The sequence below is a fragment of the Denticeps clupeoides genome, chromosome 4 (assembly GCF_900700375.1).
Source record: "Denticeps clupeoides chromosome 4, fDenClu1.1, whole genome shotgun sequence".
In the NCBI taxonomy this organism is placed as follows: domain Eukaryota; kingdom Metazoa; phylum Chordata; class Actinopteri; order Clupeiformes; family Denticipitidae; genus Denticeps; species Denticeps clupeoides.
This window is the reverse complement of record NC_041710.1, coordinates 11,805,942-11,830,270: the sequence shown is the minus strand read 5'-3', so window position 1 is coordinate 11,830,270 and position 24,329 is coordinate 11,805,942. Positions and strand designations below refer to the sequence as shown.

Below are 24,329 nucleotides of genomic sequence, written 5' to 3'. Positions count from 1 at the left end.
CAGGCTCAACACATTTAATGGTCAGTGGTGGGAACACGTCATTTTGAGTCACGGATCACTGACGCTGTTTTAAGCTGCATCTTACCAGGTTGCCAGAGGCTTCTATTCATTCCTCAGTAGTCACTCATTCATACCCTCAGTCTCCATAGCGATTTTCTTGGTCCTCAATTGAAAAACACACACATGGTATTCCGATCATCATGACATATCATCCCTTTATTTTTTTAGTTTTTCATGTGCCTGTATAAATTTATTAGAAAGCTTCATGAAATGTCAATTCACATTCATAGAAAAGAAGTCAAGCATTCCCATTCTAAATTTTAGAGCTCAGACCGTGACATCTCACGCCGGAGACGGTAATGGCTGTGCGGTCAGTGGTGACGGGTCCTTTGCATGTGAAACATGAGAAATGGAACTAGGAAGCGAGCACTCTCTGCCCCATCGCACTCGAGTGTTGATTGGTGTCTTTCATTACGCGTTCTTCTCCACATATGAACTACTCATGCTGTTTAATGGTCTCATGTCAAGTTCTATTTCCGATGTGGCCACATAACTCCCCTTTCACACTGAGTTTGCCTGTAGCTGCTGAAAGGTCACTGAAATATAAGAAAAAAGCCTGAAAAAAGCTAAATTACAAAGCAAGAAAATGTTAGGATTTACTTCTGAAAATGTGCAGTTAATTAGTTACATTTCGTAATCAACTAATAGCCCTACTACATACATATAGTTCTTTGCAAATAAGAATTTGGGTTTAATTTATCTAAAATATGAAATATATTAAAAAAAAAAACACACAGTTCAATATGACAATGTATTGTACAAGACAATGATTACAAACTCATGCAATATGCATCATACAATATACAAGGAATTTTCCCATGACTGTCGTGCATGTTGATCCTGCACAATTACCAGATGGCTCTGGATGTTCTTCAACCAGCCAGGGTCGCAGCATCAGTATTCATTAAGCATGATGATATTATGTTGGTCTAATGCAACCATAATTAAATGTTTGAGACTGGTGTAATTAGCATTGAATATACAAAAGGGTTAAATATTTGACTAATAAACACATTATAACCTTGGCCATAGGATTAAATAGGCTATTGTGCATAATTAGGGTAGCTGACTATAGCTGGTATAAAATGTGAGGCATTTTACTATATTTTACAAATGAAGGGCTTGTGAGAGGCAAACTAGACCTCTGAACACACTGCCAAGGCTTTCCCAAGATGCCAGCAGTGAAAAGTTCTCACCATCCCTGTTAGTGTGACACTGCACAGTTTCTGTGAACTTAAAATTAATGAAGACTGTGAGAGACAGTGGGCTGTACTGTTGTCTTCTCAGCCCAAAATGCCAGGAAGATGTCTCCCTCTGTTGACACCAAGGTTTAACGATGCAGATACCTGAGGTTCCAAGCTGTTAATAGGATTTGGATTTTTTTTTTAATGGGTTCTTGCTTTTAGTCACAAGGTTTCGAGGCACACAGGCCTCCTGCACCAGGATAGAAAACAGTTTCCTCCCATAAGTCATCAAGACAACTGAGCTCCACACAAACAGACCACGGAACAGTGCCCCTATCACATCGCTTCTTTTTTTTGTTTTAATACTGTCATCTTTTATTCTGCTGCTATGTTTTCTCTTTTGTAAGTCATTGTACATCTTTTTTGAAAGTGAAGTGAATGTGAAGTGAGTGTCATTGTGAAACACACCACAGCACATGGTGCACACAATGAAATGTGTCTTCTGCTTTTAATCCATTACCCTTGGTCAGCAGTGGGCAGCCATGAAAGGCGCCCGGGGAGCAGTGTGTGGGGACAGTGCTTTGCTCTGTGGCACCCGGTCGGCTGCGCCAGAGACTGACTTTTTCTACACTTGAAGGCTTTTCCGTTTTTTCACTCTATGCAGTACATATTTATTCTTGTTTCACTATGTACTATGTAAATGACTGAAATGATGATGAACTCCTAATTGACCTAATTGCTTTTTGAAGGCATGTCTGCTGTTCACTGGGGTTCAGCACAGGCTTTATGGAATAGATGCATTTCTTCAAAAAGTAAAAACTGCTGACGAGATTCAGCCAATTTTTTTTCATCTCCTTGTTCTTCTTCATTTTTTTAAATCTCAACAGCATTGGCGAGGAGCTGGTCACATGTGGAGTGATGGAGACACGACGGGGGGTCTGATTCATCCTGGCTTTAATTGGGAACAGTTTGTGTGTGTGGCATTTCTCAATGCTAATCAAGTCCAGTCTGAAACATGCTCACAAAATCAAATTTCCCAATCCAGATCTGCGTGTGACGAGAGCGGCCAAGAGCAAATAAATAATGTCACCACATAGGCATGCATACAAAAAGCAAGATGGAAAATTAAATATCACATAAGAGGAAGAATGTGGAAGATGTGCACTGTACTGCCTGTTTATGGACCTTGCCAAAGTTCACAGTTCACATGCCTTCGAGTTTGCCTGCGTTGGTGTGCAGTGATTGGGGGCCTCTAAATGGCCCTGAGCTGTTTCTGGATGAATTTTGTGGTGGATTGGATATGTCAGGTGGAGGGCAACCATTTCCCACAGCGTTCCACTCCTCCTGCCTGACACCTCCCTGTCTGCACTTGTAATGGAGAAAAGATGTCCTGCTCTGTGCAGTAATGGATCAAAGCGCTCGTTGTGGCATCCAATTCTCACACTAGGGAGGCCAGGGATGGCCAGCGCATGCCACCTGATGCACTGGCACAGAAGAATTTCATCCCTGTGATGGCGTGAATTTTATTTCATCATTCATAATTATTTTCTTTTTGTAAAATGAAATCTTGTTCAATAAAGGAACATCTTCAGAAATATTACGTTTGCATATTCAGAAATCATCTTTTGTCTTGAAGTCTTGAATATACTCGACATAAATGCGAAGTACACTACACCAGTTCGGTTTTGGCTCTAGTGTTCTCCTCGTTGCGAATTATACATCAATATTGCATTTCAATCCATTGCTATGCCAACGCTTCTGCGACTCATCAGAATAACAACACCAGCATCTCACCAGTCACCACCTGCTGGAACAGATGTCTTGAGGGGATGAGAGGGTGGATGAAGCCTAACATTTGGCACTCAGACAGCAGCAGCAGAAGCTCCCAGGTCTCCTGGAAGCATCGTTAAGATTCCCCAAAACATTGTTAACTCTGTGGTAAAGAATGTTTCGGAACCATTTGCCATCAGCATCTCTCTGTGTTTGCAACATTAAGGAGCCGGCTGCAGCAAAAGTCTTTGATGATTACATTTTAGATTAGGCCCTTAAGCCACCAGATCTGACCATGAGTTCTACTAAAAGCTAATGTTGTTATGCTGCTTCTCTGCAAATGTTATTCTGAAGTTAAACAGTGTTTTGGCATATGCAATGTATTTTGTACATATATCTGTTTCTGTGGTGAAAGGCTGCATGAAAATAAATTTCAATATACTGGCATGTCTTGATTTGGTGGTCGGATCCTTTGAAGGACATGAAATTGGAATTGTTGGTTAAAACTATAGCCATATAAATCGGGACAACCTTTTTCAACCACCTATGTCACATCTGGTCTTCAAATTCCCAAAAGAATGTGGCATGCATCATGAGACAAACACAGTCTATTAAAAACATAACAAGTCTTAGTTTTTTTCAGCCACTCTGTTTATTTGTAAGTTTCGAATTGCAGGTTGCAATTCATGCGCTCATAATTCATGCAGTGTTTATGTCTGCACAGCACAGAGACAAATTGGTAAATACATGTGATAATAAAAAATGACTACCCAAAATACATCTATTGGAAATAGGTTTACAGAAAATTTGTAAAAATTTGATTACCCAAAGATAACAAACCCATATGGTTGGTACACAAATACCAATATTTTTGTAAATCCATACCATTCCCAGCTTAATATTAACCAAAGAATTGATATGAGGAACTAGAGTCACCCCTGATTTACCCACTGTCACGAAAAAGGCAGATTTTTTATATTTTTAATGGTAGAGCTTGTTACCCGTTCTGTGTTTGGGACTTTGGAATTGTGGTTAGTAAATGGGTAGCAGTGTCAATGAACTATTCATCTTTTTAGGTGTATGTTGATTCTTTGGAGCATGTGTCATTACAGTGGAGAAATAAATTTGCAAACAGGAGTTAAACAGCTTGATACCTATAATAAGTGTCTCATTGTTATGTCCCAGTGTCACAATCCTGTGTGTGTGTCTCTTTTAGGTTGCTGTTGTAGGCCGAGCTGGTAGGCATGAAGCTCCTCCCACCACAACAACCTAAAAGAGACACAGAGAATCAAACACAGGTGGAAGCATATTGCCCAATATACAAGTACTCCAGCCTTTTTTGCACTGAGGACACATTATTTTAATTTAGTCTCCAATTGTCTCTCACTGAGTCTAAACCAAACTATAAGTAGAAATAAGGGGAAAGAATTTGGTTGAGCTCTGGTTCAGCTCCTCACAGAAACATTATATGTTACTTTTACAAGCAGAACAGAGCCATTAAGAACACAATTTAAATATATTAAGAGAAAAGCCAGAGAGCTTCATGCTGGTCCAAGTCTTTTTCATTGAGGTGGTTAAACCATGGGCAACTGTCGCTCCTCTTATGGGTTCTTGGGTTCATATAAAGATGGTCCTTATATGGACCACCTGTTTGGTACCGCTGTACCTGGAGAGGGTGGAGTCACTGTGATTTAACACAAATATTTAACACAATAGTGTCATGTCAGCTTTACAGATTGGACACCTTAAAGTGCTCTTCCTTATTCCTGCTAGTTTGTGATTAGAAATCAGGATTGAGAAAAAATAGGTTGGTAGTAGCCTAGTGGGTAACATACTCGCCTATGAACCAGAAGACCCAGGTTCAAATCCCACTTACTACCATTGTGTCCCTGAGCAAGACACTTAACCATAAGTGTCTCCAGGGGGGGGGCTGTCCCTGTAACTACTGATTATAAGTCGCTCTGGATAAGGGCGTCTGATAAATACTGTAAATGTAAAAATGCATTGTTACCAAGCATTCCATTCACTGTTTTCACATGCTTTTCCTTTCATCATGTGATATTCATCTTTAAAAAAAATCTTGTTCTGCATACTCCTAGGTGTTTGAGTGATAGGTTGGAAATGAGCACCTTTGACAGAATGTGAGATCCTTCATTCTACCTGGAAAATCCTTTATAATGAATCCTCCCAGCCCATGGGGCTCCCTTTTCAAACACCATCTTAATCACAGCTCCCATGTTCATGTTCACTCGGGCAGAGTAATCAATCCGCTCAAATGTCATGCAACAAAAGTAGAATGCATTAGTTAAACTATCTGAACGAAGCCAGGCCGGGTAATCAATGAGCAGCAGTGGGGAGAAAAAGGAAAGTGTTCCGGAGCCAATCCTTCCCTGAATGCCAGGACAGTTGGTTGCTTGGCAAGCGGTAGGTATCGCCACTGACACCGAAGTCAATTATGGTGACAAAGGCCTCTGAAAACTGCTGTGTGTTTGATCGATTTGCTCGGCACCCTTGATAGAAAGACACTTCCCGTCTTTCCTCAGCGAACCATGAAAGTGCCCTGGTGTTTGGACTGCGGATCTATTTATTTCTCTTTTCTATGTCTCATAGGTGTGTGTGTATGTCTATAAATAGTTTTATCTGCTACTTGATATCATGATTAAAATTACATTGGGCATTTGTGTATTGGACCTTTCTTCTTGTAGATACCACTTCACTTTAAAAAGGCAATTATTAAACAAGTATATAAAGTAATAAATGTAAATTTAACCCTTTAATGCCATGCATCTGTCACATCCACGAGCTGATGGGGGAATGAAGAGGTGGGACATGGTGTTTTATTAACACACAAACCAAACCAAATACAAACTAGCCCGCAGGCGTGTGGCGATTGCCAGATCTGAAAACAACCATACACATGAGTCCACATAAAATGTTGCACCCCCAATCGGCTGTTCCTGTCCCTGTAACTACTGATTGTAAGTCGCTCTGGATAAGGGCAAGAGTACGGTGGTGATCTTCTCTGCATCTGAGAGCAAGGGAAGAGCAGCAAAGTACACACCACAAGATCTTAAGAAGGACTGGCATGTACCTGCTGCTCCTGCGAATGGGCTGGGCAACTCGCCCCACAAGGGGCTGGGGGCTTCGCTGGACAAGGTGGTAGGCGTGTGGCATGGAGGGTGGTGGACGTTCTCTGCAGCAGGCAGGGGTACTGGTGCTGCGCTGCCATTCTGCTGGGGAACATCCGGGAAGAGGGTAGGCGTGTCCGCGACCAGAGCTGGAGAGGCGGATTCCCAGTGAGGCAGTCGTGTCACCGTCTTCCTTCTCTCTGTCCATCTCTCTTTTGCAGTCATCACACCACCTGAAGTCACATGGGTCCACACAGACCTCTCGACAATCAGGGAAGGGTGCGATGGGAGGTGCCATCCCGGCACCGTCCTCCAACCAACTCACCTCGTCTTCGCACCCATCGTTGTCTGTGCAGAGCGCAGAGGTCCTGGCCCAACATGGCAAAGATCATGGGGATTGCACCCTCTGCGCTCGATGCCCACATCACCTCCTTGCTTTAGCCAATGCCCTTGTTCTACTCTGCTTCTTCACTCTGCGCTTGTTTTGGGGGAGTGTGACAGTGTGACGTGAGCTGATGGGGGAATAATTGCAGAGGCGGGACATAGTGGGATACAGTGTTTTATTAACACACAAACCAAACCAGACACTAGGGCCAAAAACAGAGGGAACCAAAGCGGAGAACACAAACTTGCCCACAGGCATGTGGCGATTACCAGAACTGAAAACAACAACACACATGAGTTGCACAGTCCACAAAAAATGTTGCAGCGCCGATGAGCTGTTCAACCGTGATATAATATTTAAGCATATAATAAGCATATAATATTTAACACACTCATTTCTGAGACCATTGCATTACCATATAATATGTACTACCCAAAGTATCAAATACAATAAAAACTTTTTTTTTTTTTTAAATTTTGTTAAAAGGCCTTATAAAAGCTAAAGATTAAAACTGAATTCTCTGTCCATTATTTATTGGTTCAGGCATTAAAGGGTTAAATTATCTGTTTCATTGTCATCTTGTTTTCACTCTTTTGATTAATCTTAATGATTTATTATTATGGCAGTCAATCGCGTAAACATTTTATAGAGATTATGTCTCAAGACTAAGCTTGCAATATTATTTAAAATAATTACAAAGGCAAATGCCTCAGGCGGTAACTGTACATTTGCACAAGTTAAATGGTGTCTGTAAAACTAATACTACTTAGAGTTAAATCACAATGATTCCACACTTCCCCAGGTTCCAAACTGGTACCTACCATCATGAAAATGACTGAACTGGCTGCCAATGTCATGCTCCAGAGGAACTTTACAAAGGCTTTAAAAGATATGTTATACTATTTATCAGTAATCCTAAAAATAAAGAAAAGGTAACAAAAAATCTTATCTGTTTAGTTCTCTAAAACATAACTGATTAAATAGTTTTACCATTTTTCATTATCAAATTTCTAGTGGTCATCTATAATGTATATAATAATTATAAAAAACTCTCAATCCATAGATTTTGTGTTGCCATTAAAACTACACATGAGAATGTGAAGCTGGCCAGTGTTAATTTACTTTAATAGTGTGCATATTAAAGAGGGACACAATTTAAAATATTTAACCATAAACCATGTAACTATAATCTGGAGACTACCTGTAATAAAAAGATTTGGAGAATTGAAATTTAGTTCACTGAACCTTCTAATTTGGAAAGGAAGTGATTATTTTCAACTTGAAGTGTATTGAAGGTAAGTGTATTGAACTTCAAATAACCTTTACAGTCCTTAATGCAATTAAGACAAATGAATTCATTATACACCACAGTTCATTATAGATTTCTCCTTTTTTCAAGGCAATCAGTTGCCACAATTCTTAGGTAAATTCTTCTTGTGCCGTTAGATGAGTGTAAAGGTTTTTATTCAGCAAACGTAATAAAAAATCTTGAGTTAAATCAACTTGACACCCACTGTATCTTGACTTACTCAGTTTTGCAGTGTATAATTATGTCTGCTAATTATGAATAATTATGAAACTTATGAAATCTTAGATTAATGTTTGAATAATTTGTCATTTTTGGCAGGTGTTTTTGTTTTCTAGGATGATGAATCATGTGCTCAGTGCTGACACGTAACCAGACCCAGGAACTGATGAGAACTGACTGAAAACCCCTTAAGGACCTGATGTTCCCCCATGCAAGCACATGCACATACACACACACACACACACACACACACTGTAAGAAGAGCCGCTGCCTTTATAAACCACTCAGTTGTTCTCTTGTGTGGCATTTATTAGCAGGACACAGAGGTGGGAAACTTCACCTACGAGGCAATAAACGAAGGAGTTGAATAGAACCAGCATAGCATTAAAGTTAAAAGACTGCCGGATTGGTGCACATGCTGAACCGCAATCACAAATGAATCAATAAAATGGTAAATGTCAGCTTTATTCTGAACCTCAGTCTGTAATGAACATTTACCTAATAATAAAGAAATTAAAAGATATCTTCATACTGATGAGACATGTTTGTATTCTGCTAGTCTTTAAAATTATGTGACATCTGCTATATAGACATTGCCTTACCTGCTTTTTTGTCTGCTTGTTTAGCTCCAGTTTAAAAAGCCTGTCTATTTTAGGGTCCTGGATCATTTAACCCGGATTGCGATGGCTGTGGTGGTGACCAACTTCAGCATGTTTCAAGTACGCTTTTTTCCCTCCTCTGTAGCGTTCTCATTTAGCCTCAGACACGACATGTCTCTATGTGTGTTTACTTCCTAATGAGCAGCACATGCAGGCAACCTGCAGTGCGTAGTGAATGACAGTGTGTACTTGTAGAGGTTTTATTTTATTAAATGCATTAATGTTTAAAAAGGATCATCCTTTTACTTCTAAAACTATATTCCTCTGGAATTCTTCTATTCTATTTCTGGCATTGGTAGTTATTTATCATACACTACTGTATGGAGGTGCATCTTCTTATACTATTTAGTATAATTTGAGAAATTGCTGAAAGTGTGTCTTTGTAAACCATGTTGTTTGGGAGCTGGAGGAAGAACGATGAAGAACAGTGGGTGCAGACATGGTAGCAGTCATTAGCAGACTCTTTGATTAGTTTTTCTTTGAGACGCACTGCCTGGGTTTAGCAGTAAGGGTACAAAGCCAAGAATGCCACAGATTAGAAAGTGCACCAGGATCAGTTTGCAGCACAACAGCGTGCGATGGCACAGACTGTAATGATGCCGCTGCAAGTATCTGACAAGCATTAAGTGCCCCAGCCACTGTCTCGCAATCTTGCTTTCCATTGAAATCGCCAACCAGCTCCTCTATTGTGCCCTTAATTGGATCCAAGAGGCTTAATTATGGCACGAGTTCTGGTAGTTTTTCTCTGGTGGAGAAACCTGTTTTAATTAGCCAGCAAGCTTTGAAGATGAAAAGATAAAGATGAAGATGATTTCACTCTCACACTTGCGTGTGTGGTAGTGATGGTGAGACCCTGTAGAGCGAGGCAATCAGGGCATTGCACTAGCTTCTTGTGGACAGAAAGGGGGGGAAGGGAAGCAGAAGGTTCATTTCGGAGCTGAGGGACTCGCGTGGCACATATGTCTTCTTGTCCCACTGGCAATTCCGTGTGTGAATGCAAATGAAACTTTGTTGTAAATGTTATTTGGGAGCACCAGATGTTGAGGACATTCTGGCCAGTTGTTGTTTTGTTATATAATATTAGGACATTTTCAGAAAGCTCCGTATAGGAAGATAAGCAATTTTAGCACAGTGATCAGGTGAATGGAGCGATTGGTAAAAGGGGCTTTCTGCTGTCTGACGGTATCTCATCAATTCCTTGCTGTGGCACTCTGGTGGCACTGGGAAAAAAAGCAGGAGCTTACTGCAAAAAGGCAAATCATCAAGACATAATTATCTTTGGTTGACTGATATATATGGACAAATTATTTTCACACTCAGACCTATAAAGTAACCAATTCACCTAGTCTGAATGCTGCTGGACTTTTTTATTTATTTTATTTTTTATACTTTGCCCTTTTAATAAGACAAAGGAAAAAAATAAATTTTTAACTAGATTTTTTATTAAGCGTGTATTTACAGTATTACAGACCTGGACATATTCAGCCTGGAAGACCTGAATATTACTATGCATAGGGTTCTAGAGGGGATGGTGTCAAGTTAGTCTATTATAGTATGTGTTGTTTGAATGAAATTAAAAGACATTATTTTACCTGATCTGAAATGCAGCATTTTACCTTTTTTTCCTGTATATCTAACTTGCTAGAATTTGATGTCTAACCTCTAATGCAGAGGTCCCTGTGATGTCTCTCTAGATAAATTTTCTCTTAATTTTATGTATAATATTTATAACTGTTTATTTGCCAAATGTATTAAAAGTGCCCTAATTAGTTTACTAATTACATGTCACTCGCCCTGAATTACCAGAGGGATTTTTGACTCTCCAAGGTTTGTTGATGATGTGGTGATGGTTTCCAGTTAAATGGGAGCCATTGGCAGCTGAGCTCCCATAATGAACTCCCTTGAAATAAGTAAAATCATGGGGTCACTGAGACATAACCAGCAATGATGATAATAACATAACTTGGACAGGTTGCACTTCACTGACGAGCCACTGAGGGGCGCATTAGAATACTGTGAAAATTAGACCTCTTGAGACTGGGGAGAAGGCGCAGGGCCAGTGTGGGTAACATCATGCGCTTCTAGCAGATGCACACCAGCATCCAGTCACCATTCACACATCAGTTGGCAATCAAGAGTTCTTTTATTCTGTGGGAACACAGCAGGGCACAGTCAATGGCTATTTCTACACGTGTCATGGATCTCGTCTTATCTCCTCTCTGTGTGAGAGTTAGTGTGAGAGAATTTGGGAAGGTTGAAAACCAGTCATGCTGCTATGTTCTGCATTAGTTGGAGAGGCTGGATGGCATTCAGAGGTAGACCTGCTAAGGAGTTACAGTAATCCAGTTGTGAGATTACTAGGGACTGAACAAGTATCTGGGTGGCCTGTGTTGATAGATAAGGGCGGAGCCATCTGATATTGTAGAGAAGGAAGTAGCGTGGTAGTAGCCTAGTGGGTAACACACTCGTCTATGAACCAGAAGACCCAGGTTCAAATCCCACTTACTACAATTGTGTCTCTGAGCAAGGCACTTAACCCTGAGTGTCTCCAGGGGGGGACTGTCCCTGTAACTACTGATTGTAAGTCGCTCTGGATAAGGCCATCTGATAAATGCTGTAAATGTAATTGTAGGAATGTACATGAGTGGGAAACATTTGTGATGTGAGTTGGAGAGTTGGTTGTCTACAGTTACTCCAAGGATGCTTTAGTTGTAGAAAGATCTCTGAGAGTTGTTCAGGTAGATAGCAAGATTCAAGATTCTGATGAGGTACAGAATCTGCTGGAATTAATATTAGTTCTGTTTTGGCAGGATTGAGTTCTATATGATGCACTGCCATCCAAGATGAAATGTCAGTTAGACATGCAACAGTTTTGGAAGCGGCATGTCCATCTGAGGGAGGAAAAGAGAAGATGAGATGTGTGTTGTGAGCGTAACAGTGGTAGGATATATGAGGAAATGACCTCACCAAGTGATCTCATGTAGAGGGAGAAAAGGAGAGGACCGAGTACTGAGCCCTGAGTGACACCATTGGATAGGCTGTGTAAAGCAGATGTTGATCCTTTTCAAGTCACTTGGCAAGGTGCAAAGCAAACCATTTCAATGCTGAGTCCCGAATTCAAGGAGAGAAGAGACACTGGTCTATAGTTGTTGATGTCTGCAGGGTCAGCGGTGGGTTTCTTTATATTGGAAGAACCATGACTGTTTTAAAGACAGATGGTACATGACCAGACATAATTGAACCATTTATGACATGAACAATGAAGGGGATAAGGTCAGGAGAGATTGTTTGGTGATTGATTGGATCCAGTGGAAGGGTGGTTGGATTGCCTGTGGATATGATCTGGATGATTTGATCTGATGTCAATGATTCTTAGAATAAGGGTAGAATAGGGGTTGTGGTGGTGGAGAATGTCTGGCAGATTTGTTCAATCTTCCCTGTGCAGAAGTTGGCCAAATCTTCAGCGGTTTTGGAAGATGAGCATGGGGAGTTGGAGGGTTCACTAGAGATGAGAATATGTTGTGAAGTTTTTCAAGCTTCCAGTTTTGCTTTGTAGAAAGTAGATTTAGCAGAGGTGAGATTAGTGGAGAAGTTGCGTAGGAGTTTCTGATAATGCAGCAGGTCCAAGTCAAGCTGTGAATTCATATTTTTCCTCTCCGCTGCTCTTAGTTGCCTTCAACTGCCTCACAACATCTCAGATAACCAGGGAGCAGGGGGAAAAGTCCTTTTGGGTTTGGAAGATAGAGGACAGAAATAAATGGTAAAGGGAGATGGTGAAAATGGAAGATTAAGAGAAAGGTAAATGGTTTGATTCAAAAGGCTGCTGCTTACCACTATACCACCACAGACTGTGCAATAATATCTGCAATAATTCTCCCTAGCCCTAGTTTCACCATATGAACATCCTTCTCTCAAAACAATTTTTGGTCGATCTGATGGAAAACTCGAACAACATCTCCTGTATTTTTTGTTTGCTGAAATCCATATACCTGACCATTGTGTTCAACCAGGATTTTTTTACCACCTCATAAAGGGCTGGTCTGGCATCTGTAGAAGGCAGGTGTTTCTTCCTGGGAGGTATCAGCCTATCCAAAGGGATGCAAGAAAAGGCCACATGGTACCTTTTTTCCATTCCGCCACATCCTTTAGTACACTGCTTAAAAACTTGGCTTTCAGAACTTTCCCAATTTCAGGAACTGCTCTTCCTCCCAATTTCTTTGCTCCATACATTATCTGGTTCATATGTTTTCCAAGCATTGTCAGTTTCCTTGTTCTCCAAATAAAGTTTCTGTCTTATTGATTCAACTTCCCATTTTTTTCTTTTCATCTTCTCCAAACCTCAGACCCAATACCTTAATCTTCTATTCTTTGACTTTTAGATTATGGTGCTCTTTGTGTTCTGTCTAATTCTTATATATAATTTTTCTCATTTACCTTTCTGCCGGATACTTCAGTGAAAAGTTTACATGTATGTAAGTCCTCTTGTATTGAATCTATTATCTATCAGAAAAAGGGTTATGTCATCCATGTACATTGATATTTTTACCACCTGAGGGCATTCTTGTCTTAGACTAGCTTCTACGGGAATCTGTCATGATCTGAACTTTACCTGACACTCCAGGCCAGGTTTTCCTGGTGCCTCTTAATGGTTGTCTGCCTAATCTTCTTGATTGTCATTACCTGTAGTGTGTTATAAAGTTTCTGTGTGTTTCTGTTCCATGTTCATGCATGATCTTTATTACCCAGTTCTGTACCTGTGTCATGCATGATTAAACCCTTGTCTATTTCCCTTGAGGCAAGTGTTTGCATCCTTCCTGCCCGTTGTGACAGAATCATATCTGAAAAGAAATCGGTTATTAATACCATTCTCCCAATGTCCTTGTATATCATTTTAAGACAGTTCAGAAAAGCATTTTCAAAGTTGATTGGTTTTTTTAATGTTAAATCTCAGTCCACTTTATCAAAAGCTTTCTCATAGTCTAAAGTCATAATACCGAGGGTTTTTTTATTTTTCTCTGAATATTGTGTTATGTCTCTGGTTAACAGAAGAATGTCTTTAATACCTCTCCCTTATTGCCTGTAGCCTTTTAATTATTACTAATTAATTACTTATATATTACTTATAAAATGTAATAATTTAATTATTAACAGGCTGATGGTCTCCAATTCCAATTCTTTTTCTTTCTTTTTAAAGAGTAGAGAGAGACAACCTTTTGCCATGCTGTCAGTCAGATTTTTTTCTGGCATCTTTTTGCATTTCATCAGTTCGTTCGGGATCCCATCCATGCCTGGGGCTTTGGTCTTTGGAACCTTTTTAATAAATGTACTGCTTGTAGGATGTCAGTCAGAAAAGTTTTTTCTTCCTCTGATCAGCCTGTTGAAGGAAAAAACCCTGCTGTCCAACTCTAGTTTCTTATATTGTGTCTGGAAAGTATTCACTTTTTCCACATTATGTTACAGCCTTATTTCCAAATGGATTTAAAAAATCCATCAGAATTGTACACACAACAACTCATAATAAAAAATGTTGGCAAATTTTGGCAATTTTATTAAAAATGAGAAAAAAACAGAAAGCACATGTACATAAGTATTAACAGCCATGAAGTTCAAAATTGATCTCAGGTGCAAAGTTTTAGAAATCAATACTTACTCCAGTTCCTAACCTTCTTCCACAATATTTTTGCCCAACCCAACATTAACCCAACTTAACAATCTCCGAGCATGCTCTTTGCTGACAAGTTAGGCCTTATCAGGGCTCTTAGTTTTGTAAACTCAAAATTCTATAGAAATCGAACGAGAATTGCTGGTGTCTTCCTCTTGTAAGTCGCTTTGGATAAAAGCGTCTGCTAAATAAAGTAAAGTAAAGTAAAGTAAGTAAGACAAAAGTCTTAATCCAAAATGAGAAAAAATGATTTATAGGTGAGTGTCTAACCCTCTAGGCTACCTCCACCCAAATGTGTCACTCTCCAAATATTTATTGACATAACTTTAATGACAAAGGTCACAAGGTTTTCTTCAAGGAATGTTTATAGCAGCAATGCAACATGACCAACTGCTGTCTGCTGTTCAGAGATGGAAGCTTGGTCTGAGATGGAAAAATTTCATCATGAAGCTAAATCAAAATTTTCTAAGAAAATTTGCTTGAAGTACATAATGGTGCAATGTGATATCAATAAAAAACTTAACTGTGATTGTAATAGATTTTGATGTTCTGTGTTATTCTGGCCATGTGTTATGTAGTCTTCTTTGCTCTCTGTAGATAATGTAAGCTGTTGTAAACCATGGCAACTTGTGCAAAACAAAACCTGTCATCTTTCACCTTATCCTTTTACTGAAAACACCCCAAGGCACTTGTTGTTGTTATTGAAGATTGCTGTGTGCATATACCTATATAATATGTGCATACATATTTGAGAATTAGGCTTGTGTGGGTGTATGTGTAGGTGTGTGTAAAACTGCATGCAAGTGTGTGTGTCTGTGTTGATTTGTTGTATTGTGATGTGTTGAAGTGTACACCTCCATTCATGTGTTACTGTATGCCACCAGCAGTGCAGTCAAATGGTGGGAGCGACTCCACTCATTTTCTCCAGAGGCTGCCTAGCGCTGTACTAATCTGGGTATATATGGTTGCCATGGGCAACAGAGGATAGTCCTACCACTAATATGCATAGAAAGCAATAGTAGGTCCCTAGTCAGACATAGTTTCTATTGGTGAACTATCTAGAATAACATTTAGAATGACAAAAACAAGGGAAAAGATATTACTGTTTTCATACAACAATTTTCTTTATTATCAAAATACCACAATTACATCATTATCAATTCTTTCATATTTTTGCATGATATTTGCTTTTGTTTTAGTTTGCATCTAAATTGCTAGAGGCGTACTTAATTGGAAATGGTCTGTTTGTCCTTTCATGTGAAAATGGTAAACAAGCAGCATTACCAAGCTGTGGCAACGTGGGCTTTTAACCAATGACGCCCACCTTCATTTCTCCATTGGGAGATCTTGGCTCAGAGGAGAGCGATGGCATGCCAATAGACAGGCTGTGAGGCAGGTGAGGTGAGATGAGGATTCACTGTTTCAACCCAATTTGTACATTAACTCCATTAATCACAAGGTGCAACAGCGTCTTGAAGGAGAAGACACTGGGAACTAGGAAACACAAAGTGCATACCAAGACCACGCATTTCTGAAAGGGTATGCAGATTCATGAGCCCCTTTATTGCAAATATACAATGCAGCAATTACACCGATGTTGTCTAACTTTTCCGCTTTCCCTCATTACTCTGAGGACAAATAATAAAACAATGAGATAAATTTGATCAATTTTCTTAACACTAAGAAGTCATGAAGTAAATTAATCACTTTCATAGACACAGTGTGCACTTCAGACTCAAGAAACACAGTAAGGTGACTTTCCTTTTCCCTGCCTGCAGACAGTTTTTTATAGCTTGACATTTCATAATAATGCTGAATAAAATAAGGAACATAAAGAAAAAAAGATTAAGTAATAGTATCAAAAGCATAAGACAGAAATGCTACATTTAATTTTTACTAATTTCAATCATTTAAGCTCCATATTTAGGTTTAATAACAGAGACAATCAGTATATTTTGTACAATAAATGTGCACAATCATTAAAATGCATTGAAAATAATTTATTGTCAGTTCCAGCACGGGTGCAGTATGGGTGCAACAAGTTGGAAATTTATTACATGTTGACTACCTCATTAAAAAATAATTGAGTCCAAATACTCAGTGTGAAGATGCAGACCTGTAATGCAGGATCAGTGTTGGCCAGAATTCATCTTCTCAGTAGACCTTTTATTTTAATTAATGTAATGATTCATTAGTTGGCCTGTTTTGGCTAGTTTTTCCTAAGAAATGAGAAACAAAGGTCAGCAGCCTTGGATATTAAGATGAATGGGAAAAGTCATGTATTGTCACTATAGATTAGCAAAATGAGTATAAATATTTAAGAACAAGATAAGAACAAGAATGACAGTCGAAAATAGGATTTATGAGAAAATACTTTCCAGATCTTCAAATGAATAAAGGATCTCCAATAAGGTTTTTGAAAGTGACAAATGATGGCTACTGAGTATTTATTGAAATTGAATTGTCATGTGAATTTTGGCAATAAATAAAAATGTTCTTGGGATTGAGTTCTCCATGTTCCAGTGCTCTTTATATGGGGTGTAGTTCCATCTGCTGGTGACAATGTGCAAAGATCCAATGTCCTTAACTAATTAATCTGTTTTTGAATCCATCTTTGAACTGAGTGAGTCTGAATGAACGGAATGACTTCTGTCAATTTGTAAACTTTTTCATGTTCCTTTCCTTTTCAGTATTATTGTTTTTAAAGCCATTGTGAAAGTGTCCCTAAGACACTCACACACAAACCCATGGTGAAAACATGGCAAGTTCAGCAACTACCTTAATCAGACAGAAGGTTTTTTCTTCCATTTTTCATCTGAGTCTTCGAAAGAGATAACAGCCTAGTTATAACTAAACCATTCTGGTTCAGAAAATGAATAAAACAACATGTTTGTTTATTTATTATTTATTTCATAGTTATTTGATGTGCATTTGATTTGTTAATAACCTTGAAGAGGGCTTATAGCCCTCCTGACCCATAGTCTGTTATCAACAGGCCAGTTCAGGCATCCTTTGCAAAACGCAGTTCAACCAGTGGCTCCTGGTTGCAATAATTTTACTGCCTGTATTTTTTATGTTAAGTAAGAGATGTATTTACACAGAAAAACTGGCAGTGTTTTACCAATATCAATTAACATTGCAGAGAGTTTGTATGATCCTAGAGTTAACTTTAACATTTTACAGTTCAGTCTGTAAAACCGATGCTATCACTTTTGGTAGTAAAGTTTGGTAGTTTGGTATTAAAGTTGTTAGTTGGTATTGGTGGTTATGATGTGCTACTTAGAACAAAAGAGTTGTTTCAAAGAAATGGCTGTTTCAACAAGTTAAGGATTACAATTGAAAGAAAGTATGGTTGAATAGTTCTTTCATAAAGGACTTTAACTATTGTTTCAGACTGAAAGAACTTTAATATAAAACAGAAAGTCAGCGAGGTCCATGTTGGTCTTTTTCATGATGGTGGGTAAATCAGGGTTGACTCTTGCTCCTCCTATTAGTTCTTGGATTCATATTAAAGTGTGGCTGATATGGACCCCCTGTCTGGTGCCTGTGTAGCACCCATAAGGTCTTGTTACCTGGGGAGGGGCGGAGTCACTGTGCTTTAACAGTCAATAGTGTCAGTTTATCAAACGGAACTCTGTAAATTGTTAAATGTAACTCTAGTCTCGACTGTGACCACATAAACACTCCACAGTGTTATCACTGGCGATTTTATTGTTCATGTGTAAAATACTGTATTATGATGGGACAAACAGAAAATCTGCCATATCCTTAGATATTATCATATATATGAGTTTCTGACCTGTACAACTACTACAGAATCAGCAATAATTGTGGGTTTTTTGTATTGAACCACAACTCTTGTATTGAACCACAACTCTTTGATTACACTGGTCAACAGTGAAAAAAAGGTCTAACTTTTTATAGCTGATCTAGGATCATTTTAATGCACTAAATCCAAAAATCACATTGGTTTTGCGCTACCAGGTCAACTTTTTGATCTATTGTCGAAATTAGATAAACTGATGCCATGCAAAGCATTACGTAAACTACATTGTGTGCGTGCGTGTGTGTTTCTCATTTATAGGCCTATACTTAAAATTTTGTTGCTGCATATTACAAATATTGTTATTTAGAGTTTCAAAGTTAATGAGATGGCATCATTAAGAAGATCTTGCAGAAATAAGCCGAATACACTCTTGTTCATAACGGGAAACCAATCACAAGTTTCGTAAAGCGTGCATACCTTGCTTATTTCAGTATGGCACTAGGTGACCAAGACAAAGCTTGGGCACCACACATGGTATGCAAAAACTGCACTGAGTATCTGCGTCAGTGGACCAAGGGTCATAAGAGTTGTCTGAAGTTTGGAATACCCATGGTCTGGAGGGAGCCGAGAAACCATGACACTGATTGCTACTTTTGTGCTATTGATGTGACTGGGATAAACAGAAAAAAACGGAACAACCTGACATGTCCTGATCTTGAATCAGCACGTCGTCTTGTAGCTCATTGCGATGAAATCCCAATACCTGTCTGTCCATAACTTCCTGTAATTAGCGACCAAGACTCTTCCAGTGTTGAAGAAAATGAAGAAGAATATGTGGTTGATGAAAGCGGTGCGCCAAAGCTTTTCTCTCAAATGGAGCTTAATGATTTAGTTCGTGATCTCAGCTAGTCAAAATCATCTGCCGAACTATTAGCATCCAGATTAAAGGACAAAAACTACCTATGTTATTTCTCTCAAGAGAAGGATTTGGTGTACTGTTCAGATATTGCACAACTTCTACACAAGCTTGGAGTGCCACAATACGAACCCACAGATTGGAGACTGTTCATTGACAGCAGCAAGCGATCACTGAAATGTGTTTTGCTGCACAATGGCAACCTCTATGCCTCTGTACCCCTCGCACACTTGACTACACTGAAGGAGAAGCATGAAGCAGTGAAGTACGTTTTGGAGAACATTTGCTATGATCAGCATCACTGGTATATTTGTGTTGACTTAAAAATGGTGAACTTTTTGTTGGGACAGCAGTCGGGGTTTACCATGTAGCCCTGCTTCCTTTGCATGTGGGACAGTAGGGACAGAAGTCATCATTACAAACAGAAGGATTGGCCTGATTGGAAGGAATTGGTGCCTTGCAGAGCAGAGAACATCATCAACAACCCGCTGGTGGACAGAGATAAGATACTCTTCCCACCACTGCATATCAAACTTGGTTTGATTAAGCAGTTCACCAAAGCATTGGACAAAGCTGGTGGCTGCTTCATTTACTTGTGCCAGGCTTTTCCAGGATTGACCATTGAGAAGTTAAAGGCTGGCATCTTTGACGGTCCTCAAATCCGTCAGCTCATCACAGATCCTCAGTTCGAAAAGTCAATGAACGAAGTCTAGCTGGAAGCGTGGAGGCTTTTGTTATGGTTGTGAAAAACTTTCTGGACAACAATAAGGCCCCAAACTACGCGGAACTTGTCACGAATATGTTGACTGCTTTCAGGAACCTCGGATGCAACATTAGCATCAAAATGCATTACTATTATAAAATCAACTTGGCTGAAATACCTGACCTGATCTACAAAAACTGATGCCATATTCGTGTTCTGTGGGCCAGAAATATGTTAAATCAGCAGAAATATATTAGACAAATCATAAAAAAATTTTTTTGTAACCCAGTGTTACCCATGCTGTATACTGGAGACTATTGCCAGTTTGAATGAGAGTATGTCTGAATTCCAAAAGTGGTTTTATTGTAATGCTTTTTTTGCTTTTATCTAGGAATCAGTGGCAGTGGTGGCCTAGTGGGTAAGGAAGAAGACCCATAATTGGAAGCTTGCCGGTTCAAATCCTGAACCACTGAGTTGCCACTGAGCAAAGTATCCCACACCCTGCACCCTGGGTGCTTTTCATAACTACCCACTGCTCCGTGCACAGTCCCTAAAACAGAAGTCAAAAGGTATCTTGAAGGCATTTCTAAATAACCCCAATTTTGGCTGTATGTATTTATTTGAGCCTGTACGTATAATTGTGGCCCTCTGAGTGTCCAAGTGAACAGACGTAATGTCACTTCCTGTTAACGCAGAATAACTGAACAGATAATTGGAGTCATCTGTCTAAATGCTGCATAATGCCAGATTCCTGCCTCCCCAATGAACCTAACCAGTTTCAGTGGAGCTGGTAGCACCAGATGCCGCTATTCATTTTTCAGAAGTACAAGGGGGAAAGAGTGAGCACTGCTTAGAATGAAGAAGCCCAGCCAGCTACAGTTGAAATACAGAAACCATACTGAATCTGTACAAGAGATGTAGAACTGCCAAAGTCTTTCTTAAAGCAAAAACACTGAGCCTTTGCAACATTCTCAGATCTTCAGAAACAAGCCAAATGTACAATACCTAGAAGGAAACTGAAACTATTCAATGAGAACACCATCATGTGTCTAAACATGATATTGTGCTGATTGGATATAACATGCTATATTAAGTTTATGTTCCTTACTTTCATGCTCCTAAGTTTAGATATGTAATACGTTTATTTATGCGTTTATATAAGTTTAGACAGGCAGGTGAAAATGAAAGTGAAGTGATTGTCATTGTGAAACACTGCAGCACAGCACACACAACAAAATAATGAGCCGTGGGCAGCCATGAAAGTTGGCAGTGTGTGGGGATGGTACTTTGCTCAGTGGCATGGCCAGGATTCGAAGCAGCAAATTACGGGTGCATTTTCTTAACCGCTAGGGCAATAACTGTTGTTCATTTAATTAATGTATTAGTTTTACTAGAAATTACTATGTATTTTAAAGATGTCAAATATGAGTGATTGGTTCAACATGCTTGTGGTAATAAATTCTGCTGTGTAAATTTGCTTGTGTAAACTGTATGTAAATTTCATGATACTATAATTACAGAAATGGAGAGATATAGATAAAAACTGTTTATACACTACCACTTAATTGTTTTAGAGCACAATTTTAGGAGCTTTTACTGAAATTCAAGCAGTTCAAGTCCAATTAATAGCTTTAAATGGTACAAAGGTACAAAGTTGTGAACTGCCAGAGGTTAAAAAGGTAAGGTTACCTAAAACTAAACAAAAAGACCATCATAGCACTTAAAAGTGTAGGTTTTTCTTACAAAGGAGTTGTGGAGGATGTCAAGGTGTCAGTGAGTACAGTATACTTCACCATCAAAAGGCTTTCAGAAACTGGTGGAAACTGGTAGGAAGAGGTCTGGCAGAGCTAAAGCCAAAACAGCATCAAAAGACAAGTTTCAACAGTCTGCCTGATAGGTGACCACTGCTTCACAGCAGGGGGCGGTGGTGGCCTAGCGGATAAGGAAGTGGCCCTGTATTCAGAAGGTTGCCAGTTTGAATCCTGATCCACCAAGGTGCCACGGAGCAAAGCGCCGTCCCCACACACTGCTCCCTGGGCGCCTGTCGAGGTGACTCCTCGTTAGTATAGTGGTGAGTATCCCCGCCTGTCACGCGGGAGACCGGGGTTCGATTCCCCGACGGGGAGGTCACACTTTGGGGCAGTGGTGGCCTAGTGGTTAAGGAAGCGGCCCCGTAATCAGAAGGTTGCCGGTTCGAATCCCGATCCGCCAAGGTGCCACTGAGGTGCCACTGAGCAAAGCACCGTCCCCACACACTGCTCCCCGGCCGCCTGTCATGGCTGCCCACTGCTCACTCAGGGTGATGGGTTAAATGCAGAGGACAAATTTCACTGTGTGCACCGTGTGCTGTGCTGCTGTGTATCACATACTTTATATGTCATGGCTGCCCAATGCTCACCAAGGGTGATGGTTAAAAGCAGGACGCATTTCGTTGTGTCATCATGTGCTGTGCTGTGTATCACAATCCCTTTCACTACATTCACCAATATATTTTATTCTAGATTTTATCTTAAAGCATGTAAACTAACGTTGCTAGTTCTATTCCAAAGACATGTACACCTGGTGGACTGGCACACTAGATTGACTGTAGGTGTGAATGTGTGAATGAATGGTGAGTGAGTGTGGGCTGTGGTGGGCTTCCCTGGTTGAGTCCCTGCCCCATGCCCAGTGTTCTGGGATGGGCTCTGGCAGCTTCAGCCCAAAATAAGATGGCGAAGCAGTTCAGGAGTGAGTGAGTGAGTGAGTGAGTGAGTAAGTAAGTAAGTAAGGACTGACTTGCAGTGTCTGTTCAGGGCACTGTGTGGGTCAGTTTTTCCACACCAAAAATTCATCCTTACAGGTCTTAATGGCCATGCTGGAATAAAATAAGGACTTCCCCAAATATGCCCACAAGGATGGACGCATGGTGTTGTCCAAAACGTTGACCATTTAAGACCCTTCACCTGAAAGAATGGGCAAGACCCACTCTTTCTCTCAGACACCAAACAAACTCTGCACACACAATACCAGAGCCTGGATTCGAACTCACAACCTTGTAGATGGGAGGCCGCATTGCATTAGACTTGAGGTGATTTGAGGCCCGTGTGCAGCTCCTCAGCTATGTAGACCTATCCATTAAATTGATTTTTTACAGTCTAATTCACCTTGTGTGAAGATATTGCAGATTACTGCTCACACTGAGATGGTTTATATCAACGGCAGCTGAAGTTTTGAGTTCTGTAACTTTTATACATCATGGACCCTAGCAGGTCTTCTGCTTTGTGGCTCAGTTGCTGTGAGATGCTTCCAGTTGCCAATACCACTTAGAGTAGACTGTGGACTGTAGGTGTGAAATTACACAAACTGTCTTACTGCAATGATGGCATTCTACAGCACCACACTTGATGTCACTGAGGTCTTCGCAATAACCCATATTGTTTCCAAAATGCTTGCAAATAGAGAGTGCAGGTCTACGTACTTGATATTGTCTATGGATCGCCTGAATTCAAAAGTTAAATTACATTTACTGCTGGCAAAAATTTACTTAGAACCGGCGCATTTAGTGACAGGTGATGAGTTTGCGGTTCCGCTATTGTCCACCAGGTGGGAGTGTAGCATCACAAAAGCGCATAAATGCGTTCAGCAAGATTTTTCACGCACAGACGAAATCAGCTTTCGACGAAATTCTTCGAAACTTCAGCAGCAATAATAACGAATACATATAACACTAATATTATTTACTGTTGTTTTTATATTATACATTGTGACGAAATTAGACAATAAAGTCGATATTTATTTCGATAAATTCAGCCCCCCCCCCCCTCCTCTTAACGCGCGCAAACATGCTATTATCATGCGCCCCGAGTGTAGGTGTGCTGTGCAGGTATAATTAGCTATCTCGACCACATCACTCCCCCGCGGTAACATTATCGACACGCCCAGGCTCACAAGCGGAGTTTGACCGAAGCGCCGTGGCCAGGGCCGTCGACCGAACATGACAGTTCTTGGAATCCGCCTCCAGACCCACCGCAATTCCCGCCTCTTTCGCTCCCATTAGGAGCGAAACCCGTTCCCCCGCCCCTGTCAGTCAGCGCGGTTGCCTAGCACCGTGCCCATCAGACTAGAGTGCGCTGCACTGTTTTCTACTGGAGGAAGAGACGCTGTCATCCGAGAGAGGGGGGGAAGTGGCAGAAACCATTCTACAACCAAGTCCAATTTGGCATTTCAGGATCTTTTCCCCCCTCCCCGGCAGTCTTGTTTTATACGTGTATTTTTTTTTTTGGTTTTTGGCGCAAATCTGTTTTTTTTTTTTGCTCAAACGTGGACGTGAAGCCACTCCAGTTGTGGCGACGCGTTAAATGAGAGAGCCGTTTTCTCCCTTTCCCCCCCCCTCTCCGAGGCAGCAGTCAGGCGTTTTCTGCCCACTTCGTTGCTAATAAGGAGCGTCGGGCGATCTGCGCGGAGGGAGGTGGACAGCGCCGCGAAGGTGCCTCACGGATGTCGCGACAGTCCGGTCCGTCCCGCCGCCACCGGGACCCGCGTTGCTGAGCGCCGAGGAACGAGAGCCGCGGATCCGGGGGGAGTGTCGC

At 40.4% G+C, this 24,329-nt stretch overlaps 1 non-coding gene across 1 annotated transcript; it reads left to right on the top strand.

The window, feature by feature from the left end:
- Positions 1-21,815: 21,815 nt before the first annotated feature.
- On the top strand, positions 21,816-21,887 carry trnad-guc (transfer RNA aspartic acid (anticodon GUC)). The gene has a single exon. It is a non-coding gene; the product is annotated as a tRNA-Asp (tRNA).
- The last annotated feature ends 2,442 nt before the right edge of the window (positions 21,888-24,329 follow it).